Source organism: Rhopalosiphum padi, chromosome 3, assembly GCF_020882245.1.
Source record: "Rhopalosiphum padi isolate XX-2018 chromosome 3, ASM2088224v1, whole genome shotgun sequence".
Lineage (NCBI taxonomy): Eukaryota > Metazoa > Arthropoda > Insecta > Hemiptera > Aphididae > Rhopalosiphum > Rhopalosiphum padi.
Genome location: NC_083599.1, coordinates 55,579,972 through 55,589,949, shown reverse-complemented (window position 1 = coordinate 55,589,949; position 9,978 = coordinate 55,579,972). Strand labels below are relative to the sequence as shown.

Here is a 9,978-nt window from a genome sequence, read left to right as displayed (position 1 = left end):
TAATAGTTATATTTATAACAAAAATCTATTGAATACATTCTCTAAATATTTTTATATGTTATCAATTTATCATTGTAATTATATCATGTTAGCGTATACAACACATTAATTATGTCACATTTCTTAACATTATAATATAAACACAACGTTAATAAATAAAATAATAATGTATGTTTTTAATTAAGTTTAATCGTTATTCGAAATTTATAAAACTTGTATTAATTTACTATTTTATCGCATTCACGTAGGTTGTTTGGGAAAAGGTAAGGACACAAATGTATTTATTCATTCATTTTTATATAGTTGGTAATTACTACAACTGTCAACTGTTGTTAACAATGTTAACTATTACACAACACTACAAGTCTACATCAGTTGTAGTAAATAGGAATATATACTTAGATAATAAATAACTATAATCGATTTACAATCAGTGGTTGTATGATAAGTATTTTAACCTTTTATTTTAACGTTTATGTTAGTAATTTGGTAGTTTTCAACATAAAATTGTTAGATCAGGGGCGTATACATCATTTTTGTATGGGGGGGGGGGATAAGGAAAAAAAATTTAAACCTAGTTACTGTTACCTAATATTTGTGCATTAAAATAATAAATAACAAAACACATGTATTTAATACATTTTATTTCAAAACTACAAACAATTAAAAACTATAGTAAAAAATTTAGTTTTCTTTTTTTTTTGGCTAATTCGTCAATTACTTCTTCAGTACTGATAGGAATATTCCTATATACTGCCATTAAAGTAAGGCCGTTTAGTCGCTCCTAAAACAATAAATTGTATTATGTTAACTAATAGCAAAAAAGTAAATGTATTTATATTATTAACATTTATCATTGAAATATTACCTCTTTCATAGTGTTCCTTAAATAAGTCTTTAACCTTTTTAAACATGAAAACATTCTCTCAGGTTCAGCAGTACACATGGGTAATGTACAAAATATTTAAAATAATTTTGACAAATTAGGATAAATAAGTTCACTGCATTCTTCTAATGCTTTCAGTCCTGTCTTTGGTTGTATATTTAATCTTTTGAGTTTAACATTCCACATTTGTAACTCAGCTCTGACAGTATCAATATCAATTTCAGGTAAATAAAATTTTACCAGGTCATCAAATTCAGCTGGTGGATTATCTGACTTATATGAGAATAAACACTGAAAACCTGAAACATGAGAAACATTTAGTATAATAATAAGTTAACAATGATTTTATTTAATCATTATGTTCTAACCAGTGCTCGAATTGGAAAAAAAATTGAGGACGGACGCTGGTTTTAGTTCCATAGCAAATAAATTGTAAAGTAACCCGTTGTAGACTTCGTCCCCCACACCCCCTGTACATATAGTAAGGTGCTTTAAAGCTAGTATTTCTCCTCGCTTAATTAAATGAAGGGGGACGCTGAAATCTATGAAAAAATGAAAGCGGACTCCGTCCGCCTGCGTCCCCCCCCCCAATTCGAGCACTGGTTCTAACCATTAAAAACATTTCTATGTTCTAAAAATTTGTCTTCCAATTGCTGTATGAAAGCATCGATGAATGGAATGCATATAGTTATTCGAAAATAGGCTTCCGGTTCAAGTTCTTTACCATTTGTTGATGGATTAGCTCGATTTTGCTGTCTCTTATTTAAACGTTTTATTGAAATAGTTACATCCAAAAATTCAGCCATTTTCTAATATAAATTTAATGTATTAATATAAGGGAGGGTAAAAATACAATTAATTATATTTAATAATAATTAAATACTTTTGCTTTTTCAAACATCTTATGAAATTCAACATCTATATTTTGTCTTAAAATTTTAAGAGCATTTAAATTATCATCGTTATTATATGTGATAAACGGTTAGATAATTATTCTTGGCACAGGCTTAACCCTTTCAAGATTTACTACAAATATATTTTAGTTAAATATTTTATAAATCAAATAACAGTATTATATTCGTTCTGTGAATTATTCATTATAAAACTATTGTAGAATTATAATAATTTTTAATTTATAATATTAATCAATTAATTAAGTTTATACATTCACAGCAATAACAAGTAAGCTGATAATAGTATAATATACTAATATTATTTTAGCTATTATACCTAATTTATAATCAATATATTATGATACACTGATATGGTGGATATGGTAGTAATTTACTAACTATACAATTCATCTGAAAATTGTGATTTAATTTACAATTATTTTATGCGTTTAGATTGTGAAAGTAAGACAAACGATGTTACTTTAAATATTTTTAAATACAATTTATAATAAACAAACTTCCTAATACATAAACTTTTATTATTAAATTTGTTATTTATTACCATTAGTACCTATAGTACTTAATTGCGTTTGTGTACAACATAACAATTGTAAAATTATACATTTTTAGGTAGTATAAAATTAAATGATTTTTATGGTAAGTTTAATACTTAGTTATTTATTATTTATGTTGTATGATAAAATATTTCTTGATTAATCCAAATAAAACATCATATATATATAATATATATAATATTGACAAAAGTCAATTGAATATCTGTATAATATGAATATTATATATTTTTTAGTTGATAATCCATACATTAATGTGATTAAAACATTTAATAATCGTAAGAAAATTATCATAGAATATAATATGTACTTAACTTAAATTGTTGATTAATTAATATTTTATAGGTTTTATTTATATATTATTAATACAGCTCAGAAATTGTAGAAAATAAATAATTAAATATGGAAATCACCAAATAAATCTATTTTATTTTCTTCTTATAATATTTTGATTTCTCCTATATGATTTTACTGAAAATATGTATAGCATAGAGCCGGAGGATTACCAATTAATACTTTACTCGGGCCACATTAAGAATTTGGAAAATTCTTGTGGGCCATAAAAATTCAAATTTCCTACACTGCAGTATTTATTATTTGTGGGACGCTATTTGGTAATCCCTGCCATAGATGAGTATATGTATATCCAAACCACTACAGGCCGTGGCTAGAATGTTATGAGACTATATTGTGTATGTATGTGGGCGAGAATGAACCATAAAAAAAAATTGAATTTGAATAAATACTCGGGAAAATGATTAGACTATTTTTCTCATTATTGTATTATTGAATAGGTCTTTTTACATTTTATTATTGAAATAATTTCTTAGGGTTTATATTTTATGAACTTTTTTTTGGCTGCAAACGAGTTGTGTCCCTAGGCTTTTTTCAGGTTACACGAGTTTCGTTTAACTAAAATAAATAAGAAGTTTAAGGAACTAGTAATAATGTTAATAATACCACATATTCTAATCTTAATACAAAAAATACATTGCAATTTCTTTATCATTTTAGGAAATTAAAATGTATTGACTTGAATAAAATATAGAAATAGAATTGATTTTCGATTAAAATATTTCACAACTATCAGTTATACCTAACATTGAATCGGATTATTCTGCCCATATAGGAGGAGTAAATAAAGCATAATTCATTACATATTTGTCCATTAAGTCTGTACTATGTTCTACATTATAGAACCTCGGAATTATTTGAAACATCATAAGACATAAGAACAAAAACAAATGTATTTTCTTCTTCGTTTGGTTTGCAATATGGCACATGAAAAACGTACTTTGAAAATTTGTTTATCTTGGAACATTAATCTTTATATTCTATGGATAAACTGAGATGGAAGCGACAGCCATTGATCATAATGTTATGCAATTGCAATCGTTAAATATAACAGCATATGAGTAGTTTTATAACACTGTAATGGACAAATTTTTCTATTTGAATTTATATATTTTTATTTCAATTGATGAAACAACACATTTATTCTTGTGTATAATATCGATTAGTACTTATGAGCACATAACTTGTATAAAACTTAATAAAACAGTTGTGATACAACTCGCGTACGCGTACCCCACTTTTATCATTGGACAAAACTCATGTAGGAGAATTTTCGTAGGGACACAACTCTTTAAATGCGCTTTTTTCTCTCATATCTTACGAATATTCTCTCTGAAGCTGTAATAATGCTTTATTTATAAATCGTAATTGTTCCACTGTTCTTTAGACTACAAATATCTGAGTTTGCTTAAAAGATTTCTTGTACATACTCTTTTTAAGTCTGATATGACCATACTTTGAATCCTAAGATTAATTAATATAGACATTGACAAAATTTATCACTAAATTTGTTGTTATTTCATTTATTAGATGATGTGTTCATAAATGACAATGGTAAAAACAAATTAGTCTAAAGTATAATATACTAAACTTAAAAAATAAAATTTACTCAAATTTTCTTGAAATAATGCTACTTACAATTATAAAACCTCTATTTTTTGGTTCATTACTATTATTTATCATGATAATAAATTATTTTAAAAAAAAATGGAATCGGCAACAATATAGTTAACCGAATTAAAGTACAAAAAATATTTTATTTTATATAATTCTGTGTTTTAGATACTCGAAGTTATTATGATCATCTAAGCGGTATTCTTAGCCAAGTGCAAGGAAGTACGTATTTTTGTTACAAATAAATTATAATAGTAATTATCAGTTTTAAGTTAAATAATAAAATAACGATACAATATTACTCTATACCATTGATTATGGAATAGACTATTTTATTAATTGTAACTTTATTTAAATGAATATACTTGACTTTTGCATTGGTATCTAAATCATAACATTAGAAATCAATAGTAATAACAATGCTATAATTTAATCAGTCAAATAAACTGATTTAGTAGTTTAGTACTATATTTTTGCATGATAATATACATAAGTATAACTGGCAATATATATTGTACAGTAAATATTTATATACTTATACACAAGGCTGGTAAATAACGAATTAAATATTAAAATTAAGATAAAACGTTAAGTTAATTAACTCTTTACTTTTTTTTAAATTAACTTTTAACATGATAAGTTTATTTATTTTTAAAATTAACGTGTTAACTTCAAGTTCATTTTATTCAAAAGTATCTTAATCAAGCTAATTTTTGTCCGAAGAATAATGCAGAATTTTACGATTTATTTTAGAAAATTAGGTTTTTTTTTTGATAGCTAGTTAGTACTTTGATTTATCATTTTAAATTTCCCAGTAATTTTCTTGTGCGTAAAGAAAAACTATCTAATAAATAATATTATGTGTTAGAAATTTTTTATTTTTGCAAATTAAAAAATTTTAATTATAGATTTTGTTGTTATTTTTTTTTTCAAAGTTTACAAAAAAATTATGAGAAACTTTACTAAACTTAACTTCATTATTTTAAAATAATTTAACTTAAGGAGTTAAAAAAAATCGTTTATTTGCCCAGCCTTGCGTTTTATACGTTATAATAAAAAGTCATCTTGTTTTATATTATTGTTTTTAGAAAAGAAATATTTGACTACAACAGAATGATGCGAAAAACAAAATCCGTCCAATGAGGCTTTATAAAATACACCGTATTACAGGTACTACAGAACCTGGATAGTTGAATTGTTATTTAATTTAATTAATATCCTTTAATTGTATTTTTAAATCTTTAAAATTAAAAGAAAGCTGAGGAACTCGATTTTAATGTATTAATAATTTCAAGTAAAAGTTGTTATTCGAAATTATTTATTTATTATATTTAAATAATAATCGTCACCTAATTTATTACTCTAATTATTTTTAATAATTGACTGCATGTATTATAGTGTTTTAATTTTTTTGATAAGAACAATATATTAAAAGTTAAATAAGTTTGGAAAATGTAGAAATAGTTATCATTTATTAAGAATCAGATTCACTTTCCTACAAATTCACAGCGTTAGTTATTAACTATCCATAAACCTACTTGAAAGTTGAAATATTTGATGAAATTATCGTTTGTTTTCTATAAGCATCAATAATTTAAGTTAGTACAGAGACACCACGTCATTAATAATTTATATAATACTTGATATATTTTAACAAACTGGTTTTATAAACTATAAAAAAAAAATAGTTCTATATTAGAAATTAAGAAAATTCCAAAAACTAACCTATATTCTGATTTAGTTTTTGTTTTAAATTAACTTAACTTTAACTAGTTGAAAAAAATAATGTTCTCAGCTTTGAATTCCGTATGACATCTTCTTTAACATAAAAAAAATTAAAAAAATATATACTGCAAAATATTGTAAAACAATTTATATGCTTTATTTTTAATGTATGACTTGATTTCACATTATCTTGTAAACTAGTTAAATTTTAGAAATTAGATATCATTATATCTCAGTTAATTTTATTTATAAATATTACTTTATAACTTTCAACAAAAAAGTATAAATTTAAAAATTGTTAGAGATGTATAGTAATTTAAGCACAATGAACATGGCATAATTCAAAATATTATAAAATAATTAAATTGTAAACAATTCTTAAATTCTACAGTCAATTGTAAACAGGCTAGAAATGTTTTTATGTTATTGTAATATATAGACCAAAATTACTTCCAATATGGAGAAATCTGTCATTTATATTTATAAATAAATAATTGGAATACAATCAATTAATATATTTTTATTAAAATTATTAATTAGAATTAATTCATACATGTATGGTATGTATTTAATTTTTTTTTTTTTAATGTAAAAGTTAATTAAATAACATAAAACTCATTATGTTATTATGTTTCTTATTTATAAAATGTATTAATTTAATATATTCTATAGTTGTATAATCTATACTAAAACATTATTTGAAATGCTTATTGCTTACATAATTACAATAAAAAAGTACATTTTTGATGTCAGACCTCAAGTCACTATTCAACATCTGTCTATATTCAAAAAATTTAACTAAATTGAGTAAATTTTTATTAAAATCATCGATTTTTTATTTGTTTAATCTATAATTGCAATTTCTTAACCTTAATGACTTTATTCCAAGCCAAGAAAAGTCCTTCTTATAACCTTGGGCTCGATTAGTCAAGTTCATGAACTAAGATGTCTTAGGACCTAGTTCATAGTTATGTTTAAATGTTAATTGTATAGTAAAGTACTAGAAGTGCTACTAGCAGTCATAAACATATATAAATCAAATTTTATAACATTATTTAGATAATTATGAATTATATGTGTTGTATTTACAACAGTGTGTACTCTTATGTAAACAAATTCAAATGCTAGAAGTCTTAATATCCTTATTATAATTTGTTATATATATAATAATTAAGGAACTGATTTTCATTTTAATAAATATTTTTATAGGTATAGTTTTATTATAGGAAAGTTTTTGACATATGTGTACGTTTCATTTAATTTTGAATAAGCTGATACTAATTTTATTTTAAATATTTTCAAATATTTTAGAATAGTTAAATATTTTTTAATATTTTACAAGTAAATATACATAGGTAATCGGTATTATAGTAGAATTTCCTGGAGAAATTGGAGTTTTAACCAATTCTAAATTACAAAATATATTGGTAAAAAACTCAGGATTAAACGCCGTAATGTCGATAAGGGATATACTATTAAACAAAACTCCAAAAAACAATATTGAAATAGAATACAATCCAAAAGAATTAAGGTATAAGAAATATGTACCTATCAGTTCTGTTGATGTGGAGAGGTTATTTAGCCGCTATAAAGCAATACTAAGATTGAATCGCCGTAATTTTAAATTATAAAATCTGAAATTATATGATCTTTCTAACTGTTTCCCCCGCAAAAATTATTTGGATGATTCAGAATAAAAAATTTTAATTTGTATTATGTATTATTAACAAATTAAAATGAATTCTATCTTATTTTTAATTTAAATTTTTCAATATTAGAAATAAATATTTATGAAGTAATAAAAAAATATATATTTAAATATTTTTGATTTTGTACTAAGTTAAAATCCGTTCCTTAATAATCATATATAAGTCATATGATGTTTAGACGTTAATAAGAATATTAAATATAATTATTAATTATAAAATAAATTATAGTTTAAATTTATTAAATAAACAATATTTTAAAATACAATACAGAATGTAAAATTTAAAACTAAAGTAGGATTGGATGTACTAAGTAATTACTAAATACAGAACTAACGAAAATAGATTGAATAGCAGATATTCTTGGTCACAAAAGTTCATCCACTAATTAGAAGTGGTACATTTTAGAAATTCATAAAAGGTAAACATGTAAAAGAAAAAATATGCGTTAGATTAGATAAAATTATAATATTATAGTTTAATATTTTAATTATATAATAATTTTAATATTTAAACAATGTATATTTAAATGAATACAAAAAAATATGAAAAAATAATAGAAGACACAAAAATACAATTCAATCTTACTTATTATTATTTTTTTAATATTATATCACAATAATTAGCATTAAAAATGTATTAATTTTAGTTTTAAAAATATATGTTTTTTCTAATATTTTTACTCTAAATTATATTATTTATTTTTTAAGTGTTAAGTTACTTATAATACAAGTAACTATATAATAATATATATTATAACATACAATCGTTCAAACACTTTAAACATGACTAAAATGAAAAAATAATAGATAAAAATAGTTTAATAATAGTCGCACAATTTAAATACATAAAATTAGCAGTGTTAAATACTTGGTACCTAAAGCAGGTAATACGTAAAAAAAATATAATGTTTATAAAAACTTGTATTCCTACAAACATACTTATGAGTTAAAATAGAATTTTAAATATACTTGAAACAGAATAGTCAATTAAAATATTTGTATAAAAATTAATTAAAATATTATTTTACTTATTGTACCTAATTAACTCCAAAAGTTTTATTATGATTATAAAAAATAGAAACAGAATTGAGAATAATATATAATTTGAGATAAAAAAAAATATAGGTTACATTAATTAATAGTGGTTACTATTAAATATGCTATTTTTGACTAAGTGTATAATTGTATACTTACAGACAAAACAGAAAAACATAATTTCAAAACAACAAACATCTGTTCAATGACTGAATAACATTCTTAGTTTCAATTTGGAATTTCTATGAAAAACATGAATTAAATATTTTAAATACTCAATTAATTATGTATGTTATATAAAAAGTTACCTGTTTTTTATTTCAGAAATTATAGTAAGATTTAATAATGGTATCATTAAATTACTCTTTTAATGATAACCTTTATTTGAAAAAAGAAAACAACCTTCATTATCATTATTTTTTAACTGTGCACACAATAAAGTGTTATTGAATATACTACTATTAGACATATAGTAGACTTGTTATCTGAAGATGATCATCTACAAAAAAAATAAAGTTTAAAAAAAAAATTGATATAATTTTTCATCTATAAAATGCTTACCTCTAAATAAGAATTTACCAGAATATTAATTGGATATACTCCAATTACATAATATTATAATGCAAATAACAGTTGAATTTCTAGTGCAATTTCAAACATTTATTAATTGATTGTTTTAAGCTGTACCATCAAATAAATTTATGAATTTGTTATTATTCAACCTGAAAAAGAAAAATTAACAAAATTAAAAAAATATCAATATCGAACAGATAAAATATGAGACCATTGCCTACCTAAATCCGATTTTAAAATCATAATCATCATTATAATGTTCAGACGCATTAAAACAATATTATGATCACAATATATTCTAGGACTGGGTAGATTTATTAACACTTTTAAAACATATTCTTCATCAGAACTATTAGAATTTGATGATGTAATGACTGACATTTTAAATTATTTATTATAATTAAATATTGAATGAAAACAGTAATGGAAAATTAAAACGATATGATTGAACCGTCGGACACCGCGAATCGGTAATCTTAATTATTAACTATTATAATTAGAAGATATTAAACGAGTAAAATTTAGTTTACTATTTTTATTGTGAATCAAACCAAATAAATTTACGGTTTTACAATATCGTCATTATCATCTACTATCAAACCGAAAACACCGAAAAAA

The 9,978-nt window shown here is 22.7% G+C and overlaps 1 long non-coding RNA gene across 1 annotated transcript; it reads right to left on the bottom strand.

The window, feature by feature from the left end:
- Positions 1-627: 627 nt before the first annotated feature.
- Positions 628-9,962, bottom strand: LOC132924173 (uncharacterized). Its single transcript, XR_009661298.1, has 7 exons — positions 9,582-9,962; positions 9,349-9,509; positions 9,096-9,286; positions 8,947-9,029; positions 1,497-1,695; positions 869-1,185; positions 628-784 (listed from the first exon to the last, which is right to left on the bottom strand). It is a non-coding gene; the product is annotated as an uncharacterized LOC132924173 (long non-coding RNA).
- Positions 9,963-9,978: the final 16 nt, after the last annotated feature.